This window comes from Chiloscyllium plagiosum, chromosome 20 (assembly GCF_004010195.1).
Source record: "Chiloscyllium plagiosum isolate BGI_BamShark_2017 chromosome 20, ASM401019v2, whole genome shotgun sequence".
Lineage (NCBI taxonomy): Eukaryota > Metazoa > Chordata > Chondrichthyes > Orectolobiformes > Hemiscylliidae > Chiloscyllium > Chiloscyllium plagiosum.
The window spans coordinates 50,207,668-50,228,714 of record NC_057729.1 but is presented as its reverse complement, the minus strand read 5'-3'; the positions used below and the strand labels follow the sequence as shown (position 1 = coordinate 50,228,714).

Sequence of the window (21,047 nt, the reverse complement as noted above, 5' to 3'; positions counted from 1 at the left end):
CTCCAACTGTCGTGTTGTTGTGGTCTGGCGATGGCGGAGTCCAAAGACCTGCATATCCTTGGTGGAGTGGGAGGGGGAGTTGAAGTGTTGAGCCACAGGGTGGTTGGGTTGGTTGGTCCGGGTGTCCCAGAGGTGTTCTCTGAAACGCTCTGCAAGTAGGCGGCCTGTCTCCCCAATATAAAGGAGGCCAATTCCGGACTTTTTAATTTGAATTCAAATCCCACCATCTGCTGTGGCAGGATTCAAACCCACGTCCCCAGAACATTCCCTGGATCTCTGGATTAACAATCCAGTGATAATCCCACTAGGCCATTGGCTCCCCGTAAGTGGGGAGAGGGATAGTTTGTTTTGGTTTTCCAAAGCTGGTAGTTTCTCTGCTGTGAGGGAGAAGCTGTTGAGTGAAGTGAATCAAAACCTCGTGTTTTGAAAGGCGGTTGCCCTGTTGCTATTCACTTTTCTCTGCCTTTGTCACCTTCCTTCCTCCATTCAGTCATACTCAGCTTCCAGTTCTCCACAAAATTTGACAGGCCTTTTCTTTCACTCTCTTTATTGATTTCTACTCCCCTCCTCTCGTCCAACAAGGTTTGATCTCCTCTGTTCCCCTATTCAGTGTCAGTGACTCTTGCAAAACGAGTTACTTGCCTCATCATGTTTGTGTCAATGCTGCTTTATCCCCAAGAGCAGCCTCATCTCATCCCACTCACTTGCCCCTCCCTGAACCTTTTAATATTTCTGATTCACATGCGATTAGAAAAATCCCTTTATAAGGTAACGTTTGGGCTCTGTTTCAACCACGGTTGGCTGCAGGATATCTTTCCTCGAATGTAATTTCTTGGTTACTCCCTATTTCCTCACCCCAGTGGTAACCTCGTCTGTTTGGACTCCATTCAGAGTTATCGGGCCTTTTAGACCTGAGCTGAGTCTGAAAATACCAGCGATGGTTGGTGCGCTGGGGTCCTGACCCCAGCTGTCTTAGAGAGTGCCTGACAGAGGTAGGGAGAGTTTTGCCTCCAATTTGAAGCCATGGTTGCCCTCTACTACCATCTGATCCTTCTCTCATGTTGGAAAGACTCTGGCCCACAAGCTTTGAGAGCTCCTAATCGGTCAGGAATTCTATCTCCATGGAGAAAGTGAGGACTGCAGATGTTGGAGATCAGAGTTGAAAAGTGTGACGCTGAAAAAGCACAGCAGGTCAGGCAGCATCCGAGGAGCAGGAGAATCAATGTTTTGGGTGTAAGCCCTTCATCAAGAATGCCCAAAACGTTGATTCTCATGCTCCTTGGATGCTGCCTGATCTGCTATGCTTTTCCAGCGCCACACGTTTCAATTCCATCTCCATGCCAATTAAGAGGATGCCTGCTCAAAATCCGAAGAATGAGTAATTTTACTCCACCCCACCCCCCCGAGGGATCTGGGAAATGACCTAACTTTGACTTCCTGCCTCCAAGGCAAAATCTCAGCCCTTCCTGTTGAGCGGTTGTCACCAGCAACAGGTAATTCTTGTCTCTTCCAGTCAGATGTCTTGTCAGTGGAGTTAGTTGTGATTGAGAGTGGCTATCCCAGGTGAGTTTGCTCTCCCTCCCAGTCAGGGGTGAGTTCCACTCCCGCGTTTAATTTGTGATTGATCCGTCTGAGAATGTGGGTTACGTTGCCACAGAAGAGAACTTAGTGATGTTACAGCTGACAGGTTCGTTCACGTCATTCTGACAATCTGAGACGCGAGAGGGTGTTGTGCGTGCCCGGTGATCTCTCCAGTCTCCAAGAAATGGAGTGGGCGTATGATCAAGTATCGGCTGAAGATTTTACAGTCTTTTATAAATTGTGAAAAGTCACTCAGGATTTATCTGCTGAATGTGTTTGGTCTATTATTGAGAGCGATGTCTTTGTTTTGTTCATGAATCATGATTTCAATGGCTCGGCCAGAATTAATTGTCTATCCTTGATTTCCTGAAGGTGGTGGTGAGCTGCTGTTGTGGTGGTGCAGGGACACCCATAGTACTATGAGGAAGTCCTTCCCAGGGTTTTGACCCCATGTGGGGCCTGGAGGCACATGCTCAGTTGCTGGCGGTACCATGTGCTTGTTGCACTTGTTCATCAAGGTGGTGGTTTGGAATGTGCTGTTGAGGGAATCTTAGTAAATTGCCACAATGCGTCTTGTTGTAAAGGTAAAGTCACTATAGTCTTACCAGACTATAGGGCTGCTCCCTTACTGGGATGGGGGGGGGGGGGAGGGGGGGGGAGAAGATAGAGAGAGAGAGAGAGAGAGCGAGCGACACGGCTGGTGGGGATCTAATCTGAAGGTGATGTGAGGGAAGAGGTTGAGATTGAGGATGCTTCATTGTAACCTCAGCCGGTGCAGGAATTGAACCCACACTGTCTGCATAGCTCTACATGACGAGCCAATGGAACTAATTGGCCTCTGAATGTAGGGAAGGTGACTATTAAGTTTGTAGGTGATATGAAAATTGGTGGGTTGGTAATTAGTGAAGGGAACAGCCTTTGACTACAGGAAGATGTAGATGGGCTGGAGACATACACTGATCAGTGTCAAATGGAATGCAATCCGGATATCTGAGAGGTGGTGAATTTTTTTTAATAAATGTATTGGAAAAAAAAGATCTTTGAGATTTATTTTACAAAATTAGTACAAAAGAGTATATTGCACTTTACAATATAATAACAACAATATAATATAAAATTAAGAAAACTAACAACTAATCTATTCTACAGACTACCAAAACACAAAGTAAGATATCGTACATTACTAACAATAACCAAAAAAAAGAAAAGAAAATAAATAAGTAAATAAATAACTAGAAACGCATTCAAAATAAAGTTATATCAAGTCATAACAAAACCCGTATTTATACGGGATTCTTCCTCCCGGGGACCCCCGAACCAGTCAACACCATCCTCACGGCTAAGCAAAGGCCCTAAACAATATGGCCGATATATTTGCATCAATGTAGTTCAAAAAGGGCTGCCATGTTCAATAAAATAATTCCGTTTTTTGGTGCACCATGTTCTCAAGGAAGTCCAGGAGGATATATTCCACAACTATCCTTTGCCAGTTTGAACATCCTGGGGGACTTTTGGATACCCAATTTACTAAGATGTTATTCCTCGCACAAAAGGAAAGGATCGTGAATAATTTCTTCCCGTATGCATCTAAAGAAGGGAAATTTAGAGAACCCAAAAGAAGAGACACTGGGTCCAACCCAATCTCCGTTCCCAAAATCTTTAGAGAGGTGGTGAATTTGGAGTCATAGAATTGTACAGCACAGAAACAGACCCTTTGGTCCAACTTGTCCATGCCGACCAGATATCCTAAATTAATCTAATCCCATTTGCCAGCACTTGGCCCATATCCCTCCATACCTGTCCTAATCATATACCCATCCAAATGCCTTTTAAATGTTGCAATTGTACCAGCCTCCACTACTTCCTCTGGCAGCTCATTCATACACGCACCACCCTCTATGTGAAAAAGTTGCCCCTTAGGTCTCTTTTATATCTTTTGCTTCTCACCCTAAACCAATGTCCTCCAGTTCTGGACTCCCCGACCCCAGGGAAAAGACCTTGTCTATTTATCGTATCCATGCCACTCATGATTTTATAAACCTTTATAAGGTCAGCCTCTGATGCTCCAGGGAAAGGAACCCCAGACTATTCAGCCTCTCCCTATAGCTCAAAGCCTCCAACCCTGGCAACATCCTTGTAAACCGTTTCAATTTTTGCAACATCCTTCCTCCAGGATTCCACACAGTGTTCCAAAAGTGGTCTAACCAATGTTCTGTACAGCCGCAACCTGGACAGGGGAATACATAATCATTCTTAGGATCCTGGGAAGCACCAAAGATCAATGAGTTCTTGGTGTGCATTACCACTGGTCCCTTTAGCTTGCAGGACAGGTGGATAAAGTGGTTAAGAAGGCATAAGGGATACTTGCCTTTACTCGCTGAAATGTAGAGTTGAAAATCAGGGAATTTAGGCTGGAATAGTATGACTTATTGGGTTATTGCGTGCAGTTTTGGAATCCACAATCTTGTACTCCATAGTCGCCTGATGAAGGAGCAGCACTCGGAAAGCTAGTTCTTCCAAATTAACCTGATGGATTATAACCTGGTATGGTGTGATTTTTTTAACTTTGTACACCCCAGTCCAACATTGGCACCTCCACATCAGTTTTGGAATCGATTATTGTAGGAGCAGATGAAGAGCAACTTGGGAAAGAATAGGTTCCCTTAAAGATCAGCGATGTCATCTGACGTGGGCCTACAGGAGATGGGAGAGATACTAACTGAATATTTCATGTCAGTATTTACTGTGAAGAAAGACATGGAGACGAGGGAACTTGGGCAAATAAATATCGATGCCTTGAAAAGAGTCCACATTACAGAAGAGGAAGTGCTGAAGGTTTTCAAAAAAACATAAATGTCGATAAATCTCCAGGACCTGCTGAAGTGTATCCCAGGACATTGTGGGAAGTTAGAGAAGAAATTACGGGGTCCTAGAGATATTTGTAACCTCTGCAACCACGGGTGAGGTGGTTAATGTTATGCCTTTATTTCAGAAAGGCTGTAAGGAAAAGCCAGGGAACCACAGGGGAGTGAGTCTGACATCAATGGTGGGTAAGTTGTTGGAAAGGATTCTGAGACAGGATGTAGAAAGGACTAATTTGGGCTAGTCAGTATGGCTTTTTGCATGGGAAATTGTATCTCACAACCTTGATCGAGTTTTTTGAAGAGTTGACTAAGAAGATTGCTGAGGACAGAGCAGTGGACGTCGTCTACATGGACTTTAATAAAGCCTTTGACAAGGTTCCATCTGGTAAATTGATTTGTAACGTTAGATCACATGGGATTCAGGGAGAGGTTGTCGGTTGGTTACAAATTTGGTGTGACGGTAGGAGACAGAAGGTGGTGGTAGACGGTGTTCTTCAGACTGGAGGCCTGTGACCAGCGATGTTCCGCAAGGATTGGTGCTGGATCCACTATTGTTCATCATTTATATTAATGATTTGAATGAGAATTTCAGAGGCATGGTTAGAAAGTGTGTGGATGACACCAAAGTTAGTGGGTATGGTGAACAGTGAAGAAGGTTATCTGAGAGTACAAAGGGACTGGGCATTGGCAGATGGAGTTTAATTTGGATAAATGCGAGGTATTGCATTTTGGTAAAACAAACAAGGACAGGACTTATACAGTTAATGATAGAGCCCTGGGTAATATTGTTGAACTCGGAGACGTAAGGGTTCAGGTACATAATTCTTTGAAATTTGTGTCATAGGTAGATGCTGGTTAAGAAGGCGTTTAGCATGCTTGCCTTCATTGCTTAGACCATTGAGTGTAGGAGTTGGAGTTGTACAGGATATTGGTGGGGGCCAGTTTTGGAGTACTGTGTACAGTTCTGGTCACCTTGCCTTCGGAAGAATATTGCTAAATTGGAGAGGGTTTGGAAGCGATTTCCCAGAATGTTGCTGGGACTGGAGGGTTTGAGTTATAGGGGGAGGCTGGGACATTTTTCACCGGAGTGTAGGAAATTGGGGAATGGTCTTATAGAGGTTTATAAAATCATGAGTTGCATAGATAAGGTGAATACCAAAGTTCTTTTCCCAAGGGTGGGGAAGTTTAAAACCAGGGGGCAACCTTTTTGTCAGGCAGAAGATACAGAAACATTGACGGGTTCAAGAACAGCCATTATTAGACTGCTGAATGGACTGTCTAACTTCAAATAATGTTGATCTTGTGAAAGTTAATCTTGCTTTGCACACCTGTGCAGTCTAACCTGTGTGCTTTGCTCTGTCTACGCCCCAAATGATCTGTACATCCTTGTTTGTTATGATCTGCCTGGACTGCTCATAAAACAAAACCTTTCACTGTACTTAGGTACATGTGACTACAATAAATCAAATCACATCATAATTTTAAGGTGAGTGGGAAAACAACTTCCCCATCATTGATGTCAGACTCACTCCCCTGTGGTTCCCTGGCTTTTCCTTACAGCCTTTCTGTAAGGCTCATGGTCCATTGAGGGGCAACTTTTTCACGCCAGAGATTTGTTCGTTTGGGATTGAACTGCCAGAGGAAGTGGTCAATGAAAGTACAGTTACAACACTTAAAAGACATTTTGGATAGGTAGATGAAAAGGAGAAAGTGAGGACTACAGATGCTGGAGATCAGAGTCAAGAGTATGCTGCTGGAAAAGCACAGCAGGTCAGGCAGCATCCGAGGATCAGGAGAGTCGGTGTTTCAAGAATTCCTGATGAAGGGCTTATGCCCGAAACGTTGAATCTCCTGCTTCTTGGATGCTGCCTGACTGTCTGTGCTTTTCCAGCACCACACTCGCAACTAGGTAGATGAATAGGAAAGGTATAGAGGGATTTGGGCCAAATGCGGGTAAATGAGGCTAGTTTAGATTGGGGGATTTGGTCAGCACAGACAAGTTGGACCGAAGGGTCTGTTTCTGTGCTGTACCACTCCGTGAGTTACTTGATTGCACTGAGAGAATGCAGAAGAGATTGACCAAGATGTTGCCTGGGGTGAGGAGTTTCAGTTATGAAGAGAGAGATTGGACAGTCTGGGGTTGGTTTCCTTGAAGAAAAGGAGATTAAGAGGGGACATGATTGAGATGTGCAAATTATGAGGGACATAGTTGGGGGAGGCAGGAAGAAACTTTTCTCTCAGTGACTGAAGCTATGGATTTAAAGGAAGATGCAGGACATTTAGAGACAATGTGAAGTAAAGCTTTACTCACACAGAGGGTGTTGGGAGTCTGGAATTCTCTGTCAGTAAGGGGGGTACAAGCAGAAATCCTCTGAACATTAAAATAATGTTTAGATGTGCACTTGCAAAGCCAAAGCATGTAAGGCTATGGGCCAAGTGTTGGAAAGCAGGATTAGAATGGTGAGGTTGTTGACTTGATGGGCCAAAGGGCCTTTTCCTGTGTTGTAGGCCTGTATGACTCTAAACCTGAAACAACACATGTATAGAAAATGGTGTTGAGGATTATCAGAACAGCCATGATCTCATTGAATGGCAAGGCACACTCGATGGGCTGAATGGCCAAATTATGCTCCTACTTGTGAGAATGTGTATAGGGTATAAGCAGGCAGGGAAAGAGTTAAGCTGAGTTTTGTGAAACAAGAGGTTCAGCTGAGAATGACTCAGATCAGATAAGAACTTACAGTTAGCAGTGAGATGCTGGAGCCATTTAACAAGATGAGGTAGCATTCAGTTATGTAAGGTCAGTTTAACAAGGTGAAAAGTATTTATTATGTGAAGTCAGTTATTCGTTGTGCAACAGCAGATGGCTTAATCATTACTATTGACACTTGCTGATTGTAACGGTCACCCAATCAATGTGTACGTTGCCTTATGTGGATGCTCCTCCCTGTAAAATGACTATATAGTTCATTGAGAAACTGCTGTTGCAGAGAAGACCAGAAACCTATGTCCCTGTGCCCATGGGCAATTGTTCTGTCTCCCTCCAGGGCCTGGAGTAAAGATGAAGGAGGTAAAACTATACTGTCTCTTCGACAGAGGGGGTTGGGGGGGAGTGGGACGACACCTGGTAAGGTCTTATCTTGTTGCTGTGGAAGAGCTTTCAGGGGAGGGTTTAATTGGCAACATGCCATTTATTTTCCTCCCTCCCTCCCTCATTAATAAGCTCATGGACCATTTAAGGTAATATTCTGCTGCATAATTTTACATTCTTTCTGCATTTATGAACTTCATAAGTACCTAATTAGCTGCCAATCGCTTTGGGAAGCCCCATGGTAATAAACACACCTGTGTTTGTATACTCTGTTCTGCGACATGTATAATGCCTTGAATTATTTGTTTGGTCGCTTTCCGAAGGCCCTTGTTAGGAATCCTGAGATCTCAAGATCTGCTCTGAATGGGTTGCCCTGTCTGTGTGAGCCACTGATGGCTGGCTCTTCACTCACGGGAAGGGATGGTCTTGAGTGAGTCTGGCCTTTGCTAAGGCTGGCTGTTCCCCTGTGGGTGCAAGAATCTGGGCCTGAAGCTATGAGTCAGGGCTGGTGTCACTGATTCTCTGACGGTGGTTTCCAACATGTTGAGGAGGCAGTGTGAACAGCGAAGATTTAGAACGAGATGCCACCAAGAGTGTGAATTACAGGAAGCATCACAGAATCATCGCATCACTACAGTATGGAAGCAGGCCATTCAACCCATTGAGTCCACACCGACCCACCAAAGAGCATCCCACCCAGACCCATTCCCATCCCCATGCCCTTTCCCTGTAACCCTGCATTTCCCATGTCCAACCCACCTAACCTATACATCCCTGGACCCTGTGGGGCAATTTAGCCTGGCCAATCCACCCTAACCTGCACATATTTAGACTGTGGGAAGAAATCAGAGCACCCAGAGGAAACCCACGCAGACATGGGGAGAATGTGTAACCTCCACACAGACGATCACCTGAGGCTGGAATCGAACTTGGGTCCCTGGCGCTGTGAGGCAGCACTGCCAACCACTGAGCCACCATGCCACCCTGGAAAGCATTTCTCTTTCAGTTTTTAAATTGTATGCATTGCAACATCAGATCAATTATTTGGCTGCACTTTTCGTAAATGCTTTCTGTGCCCCTGCCAAACTTTGTTATTACGCTGTAGATAATTTTAATAAAACTGTACAGATATGTTATGACACTGCTGGAGAAGGTGGGGCTGAAGTTCCAGGGATAGAGCCCCTGCATCTGCATCACAAGAGCCTGAATTTTGACTCTGTAGGTTTTAAAGTAAATTGTGTTCTAAAGTAAAGTTTTGAAGTAAATTGCGATGGTTGTGTGCATAATTCCTGTGCAGACATTATAATGTTGCAGAAAATGTGGTTGTTAGTAACCTCTTGTTTACACTCCATGTACAAGAACTACTCAGAATGAAACCATTGGGCCTTTGATGTTTGTGTTTGTTTATGATATGATGACTGTACAATACTACAGCCTTTTCTCGTAGGTCATGCTGGGAACTGCTTCCTTGAGTATTACTGGTGTGCTGGTCTCTCTCTGTCATTGATCACTCTTGTGCAGGGCTCTCTGACAGGGTGCTGCTCAGTTGTATTGTCATGTTTCACTGGGGTCGTGTGTTGGAAGTCAAACCCGACAATTCCCAGAGTGGTCACAAGGGTTAAAGATTTTTCAGAAGTATGCAGAATTTCCCTAATTTATGAGAAGGGAATCTTTATATTTGAGGTGTTTGGACTGCTCTTGATCGGAATTGATGTCCAAAGGTGGTGCTTACAGGATAGGGCAGCACGGTGGTGCAGTGGTTATCACTGCTGCCTCACAGTGCCAGGGACCCGGGTTCGATTCCAGCCTCAGGCAACTGTCTGTGTAGGGTTTGCATATTCTCCCAGTGTCTTCGTGGCTTTCCTCCAAGTGCTCCGGTTTAGTCCCACAATCCAAAGATGTGCAGGGTAGGTGGATTGGCTGTGCTAAAAATTGTCCACGGTGTTTAGGGATGTGTACGTACCCTAGTCAGGAGTAAATGTAGAGTAAGACGGGGATGGGTCTGGGTGGGAGGGTTGGTGTGGACTTGCTGGGCTATAGGGATTCTATGATTTTAGGAGAACCTCAGATGCACTCATTTACAGATTATGGGAGAGTTAGTAGAAGAATTTGGAGTCATTGAGTTCAGAGATGACCGTAGCGCTGGTATTGAATTCTGAGACAACTATGACACAGATGCGGAGAGTTTAGGGCTGGAGGAAGAGGGCAAAGGCTGAGTGGCTCAATGGTAAGTCTTGCACCTCAGAACCAGAAGGCCTTGGATTGAAATGCCATTCCAGAACTTGTTTGTTGACTTTGAAAAACTCAGCCACTGATGGACCAAGCCAGTCCGAACAGGTGCCAGCCTGGGCAAATGGGGAGCGTTTGTAGCGGAGAGGGTGTCGAACTGTGAAACCACCCATCACATCCGAACCTGAAAGTGATCAATTGGTTTGATTTATTGTTGTCACCTGTACCCAGTGACAAGATTTGTTTTGCGAGCAGTACAGGCAGATGACAGCATACAAGGAGAGACTGGTCATAGACTGATTGTACAGAGTGAGGCATATAAAGTTAGGACTGCAAAGGAGATGCACTAAAGCAAGATCAACATTAGATTTGAAGTTTGAGAGGTGATTCAGCCAGCGGGGACAAAGCTGTTCTGGAACCTGTGTGTTTAACCTGCAAGGTGGTAAACCCTGGTAGCATGTGTAAATCTGGAAGTGAGACCAAGTAACTAACCATGGATCAAGACAAGTTCTACAACCCTGGACAATGTTTCCTCCTTCACATTTCTTCTCTTCAGGAAGCGTGCAGCTTGACTTTTAAACAAGATCAGAAGAACTTCATCTCTTGAATATTAATGACAAGGGAGACATGTTGATGCCTTTTCTCTTGCTTCTGGCCAAATACCAATTTCAAACAATTATTTATATGGATTTAAAATTTGAAATATTTGATAATTGGTTATTTGAAATGTGGCATTTGTCCTGATGAGTGTAAGACAAAAGTCATCACTAACAGCCACTCTTCGGTGGTATTAAAGTTCTCTACTCCCAAGCATCAACTCAGATCAGTGTGAAGGATGTCTGTTCTTGTGATGAGCGTCAATGGAGATTGATCAGCTACATTGCTTTTGTCTGTTTCAAAGTTGTGAATTTCACTGGCACAGAGCAGTTTTGTCTTGTAATAAATTGGGGCTGTATTCACTTTTAACAGTGATTTGTAGAACGTGAGGGGACAGAGATATCGGAGATTCTCTGAGACTTGGTATACGGTCTGAGACCCACAGGCTCAAGTAAGACCATAAGAAATGGAATAGGAGGAGGTTGTTCAGCCCTTGAGCGTGTTTTGCCATTCACTGGGATCATGGCTGATCCAACGAGGTAAAAACAATGACTGCAGATGCTGGAAACCAGATTCTGGATTAGTGGTGCTGGAAGAGCACAGCAGTTCAGGCAGCATCCAAGGAGCTTCGAAATAGACGTTTCGGGCAAAAGCCCTTCATCAGGAATAAAGGCAGTGAGCCTGAAGCGTGGAGAGATAAGCTAGAGGAGGGTGGGGGTGGGGAGAAAGTAGCATAGAGTACAATGGGTGAGCACCACTAATTCAGAATCTGGTTTCCAGCATCTGCAGTCATTGTTTTTACCAAGAAAGTATTTATCTCCACCTTAAAAATACACGAAGACTCTGTCCCCACTGCTCTCTGTGGCAAAGGGTTCCACAGACACTCTATCCTCTGAGAGAAGAAATTCCTCCTTGTCTCAATCTTAAATCAGTGCCCCTTTATTCTAAGACTGTGCTCTCTGGTCTTAGCCTCTCCCATGAGGGGAAGCATCCTCTCAGCATTGATTCTTTAACTATCCTCTATGTTTCAATGAGATCACCTTTTATTCTTCTAAACTGCAGTGAATAGAGTCCCAACCTGTTTAGCCTTTACGCATAAGACACTCCCTCCACACTGGGGATCATCCGAGTGAAACTCCTCTGAACTGACTCCAGTAAAATAATACAGACCAAGGGCAGGCAGAGGGATTAGTTTAATTTGGCGTTATGTTTGGTTCAGCATCATGGGCCGAAGAGCCCCTTCCTGTGCTGTACTGTTCTGTGTTTTATCTTTCCTTAAATAAGGGACTAAAACCGCTCAAAGTACTTTTAGATGTGTGTACAGTTGCAGTGAGACTTCCCTACTCTCATTCACCGACCCCTTTGAAATAAAGGCCAACATTCCATTAGCCCATCCTGATTACCTGCTGCCCCATTGTGCTCACTAAATTCCAAATGACAGCTTCAGCTACTCCACAGCGGTGTTGCAAAAATAATCCTTTCCACGCAGGAACAGAAAACAGCACACAAAAGTGAGTAAAGAACAACAAAAAAAGCTTTTAATAAAAAGTAGTCCATGACACTCTTCGTCCAAGTACGGTGGCTCAGTGGTCAGCACTGCTGCCTCACAGCATCAGGGACCCAGGTTCGATTCCAACCTTGGGCACCTGTGTGTGTGGAGTTTGTACATTCTCCCTGTGTCTGCGTGGGTTTCCTCCCATAGTCCAACGAGCTAGGACAGGTGTCAGATCTCGCGGTGGGAGAGCACTTTGGTGACAGTGATCACAACTGCCTCACATTTAGCACAGCCTTGGAGAGTGAAAGGAGCAGTTACCAAGTGAAGATAGTTAATTGGGGAAAAGGAGACGATCAGACAGGAGTTGGGAAGTACAGACTGGGAGCAATTGTTCCACCGAAAGGGCACAGCAGACAGGTGGAGACTATTTAAGGAGCAGTTGTTGAGAGTGATGCACAAGTTTGTTCCTCTGAGACAGGTAAGAAAGGGTAAGATTAAGGAACCTTGGATGACGAGAACAGAGGAACTTCTTGTTAAAAAGAAGAAGGCAGCTTACGTAAGGTGAAGGAAGCAAGGATCTAGCACAGCTTTAGAGGATTACAGGCTTACTAGAAAGGAGCTCCGAAATGGACTGAGGAGAGCCAGGAGGGCGCACGAAAAAGGCTTGGCAAGAAGGATTAGGGAGAACTCAAAGGCATTTTACTCATACGTAAGGAATAATAGAATGATCAGGGAGAAGGTAGGGCCGATCAGGGATAGTGGAGGGAACCTGTGCGTGAAGTCTGAGCAGATAGGGGAAGCCCTAAATGTGTTTTTTGCTTTGGTTTTCACCAAGGAAAGGGAAATTGCTGTAAATGAAAACTTAGAGGATCTGGGATACAGTCTTGGCCAGATCAAGATTGATGAAGTTGAGTGCTGGAAATTTTGGAAGATATTAAGATTGATAAGTCCCCAGGGCCAGACCAGATTTATCCTAGGCTGCTCCAGGAAGTGAGAAAGATGGTTGCTAAGCCGCTGGCGAGGATATTTGCCTCCTCACTCTCCACGGGATTCGTACAGGAGGATTGGAAGGAGGCGAATGTTGTTCCTCTTTTCAAGAAAGGCAATAGGGAAATCCCTGGCAATTACAGACCAGTCAGTCTTACGTCTGTGGCCAGCAAAGTTTTGGAAAGAAGTTTGAGGGGTAGGATTACTGACTATTTGGCAAAACATAGTGTGATTAAAGGCAGTCAGCAGGTTATGCCTCATAAATCTTATTGAGTTCTTTGGGGAGGTGTCAAGACAGATCGACGATGGTCGAGCAGTGGATGTGGTGTATATGGATTTCAGCAAGACATTTGATAGGGTTCCCCATGGTAGGCTCATTCATAAAGTCAGTAAGTATGGGATACAGGGGGATTTGGCTATCTGGATTCAGAATTGACTGGCTGACAGAAGGCAGAGAGTGGTTGCAGATGGAAAGTATTCAGCCTGGAGGACAGCGTTGAGTGGGGTCCCGCAAGGCTCTGTTCTTGGGCCTCTGTTCTTTGTAGTTTTTATAAATGACTTGGATGAGGAGGTTGAGGGGTGAGTTAGTAAATTTGCAGATGACACAAAGGTTGGAGGTGTTGTCGATAGTATAGGGGGCTACTGCAAGCTGCAGCGCGACATGGACAGGATACAGAGCTGGGCTGAGAAATGGCAGATGGAGTTCAACCTGGATCAATGCGAAGTGAGCATTTTGGAAGGTCAAACTCGAATGCTGAATATAGGATTAAAGCCTGGATTCTTGGCGGTGTGGAGGAACAGAGGGATCTGGGTGTGCAAGTACATAGATCCCTCAAAGTTGCCACCCAAATGGATAGCTGGAAAAGCGCAGCAGGTCAGGCAGCATCCAGGGAACAGGAGAATCGACGTTTCGGGCATAAGCCCTTCTTCAGCTCTGAAGAAGGGCTTATGCCCGAAACATCGATTCTCCTGTTCCCTGGATGCTGCCTGACCTGCTGCGCTTTTCCAGCAACACATTTTCAGCTTTGATCTCCAGCATCTGCAGACCTCACTTTCTACCCAAATGGATGGGGTTGTTAAGAAAGTATATGGTGTTTTGGCTTTCATTAACAGGGGGATCGAGTTTAAGAGCCACGAGGTTTTGCTGCAGCTCTACAAGTCCCTGGTGAGACCACACTTGGAATATTGTATCCAGTTCTGGTCATCCTACTATAGGAAAGATACAGAGGCTTTAGAGAGGGTGCAAAGAAGGTTTACCAGGATGCTGCCTGGAGGGCTTGCCTTATGAAGAAAGGTTGAATAAGCTCGGACTTTTCTCTCTGGAGAGAAGGAGGAAGGGAGGAGGCCTGATCGAGGTGTACAAAATAATGAGAGGAATAGATAGAGTCAATAGCCAGAGACTATTCCCCAGGGCAGGATTGACTGGAGGAAGGTATAAAGGAGACGTCGGAGTTAGGTTCTTTACGCAGAGAGTTGTGAATGCGTTGCCAGCAGTGGTGGTGAAAGCAGAGTCATTGGGAACATTTAAGTGACTGCTGGACTTGCACATGGATAGCAGTGAGTTGAGGGGTGCGTAGGTTAAGTTATTATATTTTATATTAGGATTAACCTTGGCACAACATTGTGGGCCAAAGGGCCTGTTCTGTGCTGTACTTTTTCTATGTTCTATAGATTCGGCCATGCTGAATTGCCGATAGTGTTAGATGCATTAGTCGGAAGGAAATGGGTCTGGGTGGGTTACTCTTCGGAGGGTCGGTGTGGACTTGTTGGGCCAAAGGGCCTGTTTCCACACTGTAGGGAATGTAATGAATTGCCGATAGTGTTAGATGCATTAGTCGGAAGGAAAGGGTCTGGGTGGGTTACTCTTCGGAGGGTCGGTGTGGACTTGTTGGGCCAAAGGGCCTGTTTCCACACTGTAGGGAATGTAATCTAATCTAAAAAAAACTGTTCAGGAATCCTTTTGTGGGCCTCAAAGAGTGATGTGCAATCTCCAAACCAGTCCTTCACATCATCAGTCACTGTCAAGTCAGGCTGAGACTTCACCCTCTCTCCATCTCTCTCTCTCTTTCTCTCTTTCTTCGAGTAAACATTCTGGATCAGAAATTCCCAAATTGAGTCCCTTCCTCTTCAACCCAGGGATTGAGTTTTGAATGATTTGTAGCGAAATGGAAAATACCAGTTGGAAGAACTGCGTATGGGTTTACAAAGAATGAAGGATACCTTTCTGAAGAAAAACCAAGAATTTGTGCTTTGTACTAATTACCTGGGAGTAATGTATGGGCTGCAATTTCTTGCTTTGAAATTGATGATCAGTTATTCTGATGGTCAAGAGGCCAACTTGTAACCCCACCGTCTGTGACTGTCTCATCAGTGATGTTTTTGAAAACCTTCTCTCAGTGTGTGTTTCCTTCCCTCTGTGTTTCCATGTTGATTATTATTGATTTTCATCAACATCAGTGGGTCTGCGGTCGTTTTGTTTCAGCATTATTCTCTTGATCTGCTCTCGAATGGGGAGAAATGATTCCCTTGTTTTGATCTGGTGCAGCTGCTCCCTCTTTTCTCAAAATAAAAAGAAACAAAAATACAAAGGCCGTCATTTTTCTCGCCTTCGTTGCTTTGAAAGGATTAACTCCAAAGATCGGTCTGTACGGCCCACATGCTGAGGTTTCTCTGTCTTCGCTGCTGGCACGATGGTTCCCAGTGTGGATGGCACACAGCTGGCCAGTGTCAGGCCCGAGCCCTCGATTCCTCCTCTAGAAGAAAGGGGAATGAAGGATCCAAGTGCTGATTACAAATGATTACGCCAGACATCAAAGAGATTCTCTGAGTTTGTCGGGTGAGATGGGTTGTTTTCTTCTTTTCAAAGCCAGAGGGTTTAAAGGTGTTCCATATTAAAATGCAATGATTTTTTGTTGGTATCTTATAGAATTCTGCCCGCATTCCTTCAGTCTTCCAGGGAAATGTAATTGCTTTCTGACTTATCCTGTTATCTTTGGTAATAGTTGTGATCTTAATTTTTCTTTCTAGTTCTCATTGTAACCTCACCCACTCATTCCCCACACACACACAGACACACACACAGACACATAGATACAGGCACACACAGATACATAGACACAGACACGGGCGGCACGGTGGCACTGTGGTTAGCACTGCTGCCTCACAGCGCCAGAGACTCGGGTTCAATTCCCGCATCAGGCGACTGACTGTGTGGAGTTTGCACGTTCTCCCCGTGTCTGTGTGAGTTTCCTCCGGGTGCTCCGGTTTCCTCCCACAGTCCAAAGATGTGCAGGTCAGGTGAATTGGCCATGCTAAATTGCCTGTAGTGTTAGGTAAAGGGTAAATGTAGGGGTATGGGTGGGTTGCGCTTCCGCGGGTCGGTGTGGACTTGTTGGGCCGAAGGGCCTGTTTCCACACTGTAATGTAATCTAAAAAAAAAGACACATGCCCATGCGTGTACACACACATACATGAAGACACACGCATGCACATCAACACTCAAGAGACAGACACAGATACATATGTGGAGACACACACACACACACACACACGCATGCACACACACGCACACACACTTTCTGGTGCATGCCCTTTTCTCCCTGAGTATTTGAATTCAGACAATTTTAAAATGGCTGAAATGCTGTAGTTTTTTTGAAGTGGCATTTTGTCAAAATATTTCTTCTCGCACTCATCAGGACACAGCACAAAAATGCCAAACTTGACACAATCACGGTAATTTACAGTACAAGAAAAGGCTGCTGATTGGCTGAAGCGTTGCAACGGAGAAGGCCACTAGGAGACCATAGGCTCCCAGTGTTCCTGAGTAATGATTTTAAAAAGCGCAATGCTTGTCCTTACTGCTTTTTAGTTTTCAGGGAATGGATCCTGGTGTAAGCTGCTTATCACAAGAACATCTACATCACAAGTTCCATCTCACTATCTGAAATAGGTAGCTGGTATTTGTGTACTCAGGATTGTTGAGCAAGTGTTAATCAACCATGGAATGGTCTCTTCCTGTTGGTTACAGCCAGCGACTAAAACCTGCTGGCTGCCCTTCTATGTGTATCAGTGGAGAGCAGTTTAGGAACCTTTGCTTGATTATAGCTGGTGAGAGGAAGGAGGAGAAACTGTGAAAGGTAGTATTTGGTGGTCAGTATAACCCATCTCTCTTAAATCTGCAGTAATCTCTGGGTGAGTGGGCATGAGAGGTAGGATCTGGAGTGGAACATCCAGGCATTTGAGCCTCTCCACCATTCATCCTTCCATTCCATCCTTTGATCTTTGGTCTCTAGAGGAACTGTCCAGTTCTGCCTGGAATATACTGATTGACTGTACCTCCACAGCTGTCTGAGCAAGAGAACTCCAAAGAAGTACAAGTGACAGGATTTCAAAGCAACTGAGGTCATTGTTGTGGAGAGAAATGTCAGTGTCAGTGTCAGGCCCAGCATTTGTGTTCCGTCCCTTGGAGCCCATTTACTGAGTGGACACACACACTCAGACTCACACTCACATTCACTCTCACACACTCACATACATACACTCAGTCTAATACTCTCTCTCACATGCGTGCGTGCGCGCGTGCACAATCACAAACATACATACACTCTCTCACACACACACACACACAAACATTCACACACACACAATCACACACATCTCACACACATGTATGCACACACACTCACATTCACATACATACACATCCTCTCTTGCATATACACGCACACTCACACACATACATTGATTCTCTCTCTCTCTATCTCTCACTTGCTCTCACTCTCACATACACACACACACACACACAAACTGTGTTTCTAACCAAATCTCACTCATGAGTAGTAGGCTACGGAGAGTTTTGCTATGAAACTGTCAACCCCCATCCCCTGTTGCTGCTCGGAGGAGAGGCAGAACAAGGTTTAACATCTTAAAAGAGCCATATTTGCATTTCAGGTATTTGTAACTTAGTAACCTACTGTAGGAAGATAATAAGGTTGGGAACGTGACCAGAATTGTGTGTCTTAAGCGTGATCTGTACGTTTATACCTGGCAGTCTGTGTTTACAAAACGTTGTTTTGTCAAGGGGAAAATTGACGATGTGTACGTTGTAAATATTCCTGACTCGTTTGGCCTATTGAGAATGAAAGATGGCCTGTGTCTGTTATTACCGGCATTAGTACCACCCCACCTCATCATTCAGTCATGAACTTCTGATTGTTTATTGTGAGAATGTATTTGTTGAAGTGTTGTGTCTTTCATAATGTGGACAGTATGTTTTGAACAGGGGTTTGACAGCTGCTGCGTCATTGCTCCAAAGGATATTTCGGATGTCCATTTAGTTGTCACCAAATTTGGCTTTTGCATTGGTCTGTCAAAACAAAAGGAAGAACATTCTCTCCGCCTTCTTCGGTAAAATCTGTTTGGGATCAGCGAAGAGCTACTTTATATTTATCCTGTGAATGCAAATCCCACGTTCCAAGGGATTCGCTTTCTCATTTGACAAAAACAGAAGTTGTTAGAAAAGCTCAGCAGGTCGGTAGCATCTGTCAGAGAAATCAGAGTTAATGTTTCAGACCCAGAACTGATGGTAGCTCGGTAAAAGTTGGTTTATCTGCAGAAGATAGGGTGGGTGAGGGGGTAAGTGATAAGTGGGGATAGAGCTCAAAGCGACAGAAGAACTGTTGGACAGACACCGGAGTGGATAATAATCTGGCTGGGAGGGTGATCAGCTGTTAATGGAGACTGTTAGTGGCTAACAATAGATTATTTCTCATTTACTGAGTTTAAGGTGCTTTGTCTGTGGGAGGGATCATTCCTTTGTATAATTATCCAATGTTAGTGACCCTCTACAGGTTGTACTGAAACACTGGGAGTTGCTTTTAGCTCTGTTGGTTGAATGGTCAGTTTGAGAAGCCATGTGATGTACACAGTCTGGGCTCAATTCCCACACCAGCTGAGATTCATGAAGGACTCTGCTTCTCCACCTCTCCTCTTGCCTGAGGTCCTCAGGTTAAATAACCCCCAGGGGTCTCTCTCTCTCTGTGTAATGAGAGAACAGCCCTATGACTTGATTTAAGGGTTTGGTTTAGCTCAGTTGACTGGACTCTTGGTTTGTGAAGCAGTGTGATGACACGCTGTGGGTTCAATTCCCATCACCACGGAGGCCGGTATCTGATCACCAAGTCGCCCTTTATTTACATAAGGAGAGTCCTTGATGCTAACACGACTCCCTCAGAGCCAGCTCTCCAAGTGAACAGAATGTCTGACACTCCTGTTTATATCTGTCAGCCAGGTCTCCCTGATTGGGGCTGTCAATCTGGTCCAATCAGGGAGCTCACACTCTGAGTTCCTCCTGGCTGACCTTGTTATAATCAGTACAGTTACACGAAGGACTCTCCTTCTCAATCTCTCCCCTTGCCTGAGGTGTGATGACCTTCAGGTTAAACCACCATCAGTCGTCTCTCTCTCTCTCTCTCTCTCTCTCTCTCTCTCTCTCTCAGTTGAGAGTGCAGCCCCATGGCCTGGTAAGGCGATGGTGACATGACAATGTACTGAAGCCCCAGTGGAGATGCTTCAGTGATCTTGACTTGTGCTGAAGCTGCTTTAATACGGACCACTCTCGCTGGGCTTGACAGCCAATCATTCGGCAGCTTTGTCATGAGGAACCTGTTCGTGAGTGTCCACCTTTCCCATTCCTCGGCCTGAAGGATGTACACTCAGGAACCCTGCTGAGGAAGATTACCCAACGTAGGCATGGATTTGGCAGGATAGGGGGTGTCCTGAAGAGGTCACCACAGAGTGGGTCAGTGAGCTCCAGCAGCAGGTGGCTTTGTTTCCTGGTTCTTGTTTTTATTGAAGTTTCATATAGTGTCATAGAGATGTACAGCATGGAAACAGACCCTTCGGTCCAACTCATCCATACTGACCCGATATCCGAAATTAATCTAGTCCCATGTGTCACCACTTGGCCCATATCCTTCCAAACCCTTCCTATTCATATACCCATCCAGATGCCTTTTAAATATTGTAATTGTACCAGCCTCAATGGAGGCTGAGGAGCCTGAGGAGAATATACTGCAGCGTAAGGTATATTCCAGTGTTCCAAAATACAGAAAGGTTTGTTTCCTGAGTTTTGAGAGCTCTCACTGTTTACAAACTACATTGTTTTTGAATTTTCAGCAATGTTTAATTGCACTGAAGGATGACCTGAATTAGTGAAAGGCACCGCATAAATGCAGTTAGCTTTGTGTTCAAGTTTTGCGAGATTTATCTTAGTATGGGCCAGGTAATGGCCCATTTTGCTTCATGAAATCCAGCAGGAGTGCCCAGTGATACTGAACAGAAGATAAGTTTTGTTTGCTTAAAAACTCAACACGATTGAATCAACCTCAAAATCAAACTTTTATATTTGACTTAAGCGATCGTTGAGTGATTGGTTAAAGGGTGGCCTGTGCAAGCACTGACTGAGATTTGCTGACTCAGCCTGCAATCAAATCGAGACATAGAGCCTTAGAGCATGGAAACAGGGCCCTTGTGGAGCAGTGGTATTGTCGCTACCATTGGACTTGGAGGTCTGCATTTGAATAGGAAGGGTTTGGAGGGATATGGGCTGGGTGCTGGCAGGTGGGACTAGATTGGGTTGGGATATCTGGTCGGCATGGACAGGTTGGACCGAAGGGTCGGTTTCCATGCTGTACATCTCTATGACTCTATGTCCCATCTGTTCCAGAGATGGGACCTAAGGGGCAACTTTTTCACGCAGAGGATAATGCGTGTATGGAATGAGCTGCCAGAGGAAGTGGTGGAGGCTGGTACAATTAAAAGGCATCTGGATGGGTATATGAATAGGAAGGGTTTAGAGGGATATAGGCCGGGTGCTGGCAAATAGATTAGGTTTGGATATCTGGTCGGCATGGACAAGTTAGACTGAAGGGTCTGTTTCCATGCTGCACATCTCTATGACTCAATGTGAAATAACGTCTATGAACAGGATGATGAGAAAAATAGGTTAGATTTTTTTTTAATAAAGCACAGAAACAGATACTTCGGTCCAACATGTCTATGCTGCCCAGATATTCTAAATTGTTCTGGTCCTGTTTGTCATCATTTGGCCCATATCCCTCCAAACCCTTCCTGTTCATATACCCATCCAGGTGACTTTTAAATGTTGCAATTGTACCGGCCTCCCCCACTTTGTCTGGCAGCT

General features: G+C 45.0%; 1 protein-coding gene across 3 annotated transcripts in view; it reads left to right on the top strand.

Annotated features, from left to right (window-relative positions):
* arhgap46b (Rho GTPase activating protein 46b) overlaps window positions 1-21,047 on the top strand; it is a 203,327-nt gene that overhangs the window by 36,590 nt on the left and 145,690 nt on the right. The window contains exon 1 of one of the 3 annotated variants that reach the window (XM_043710787.1): window positions 15,294-15,680. The exons of the other annotated variants lie outside the window; for them this stretch is intronic. The gene's annotated coding sequence lies outside the window, so the exon portion shown is untranslated. Of the gene's footprint in view, window positions 1-15,293; window positions 15,681-21,047 lie in introns of those variants that run through there. 3 annotated transcript variants of the gene reach the window in all.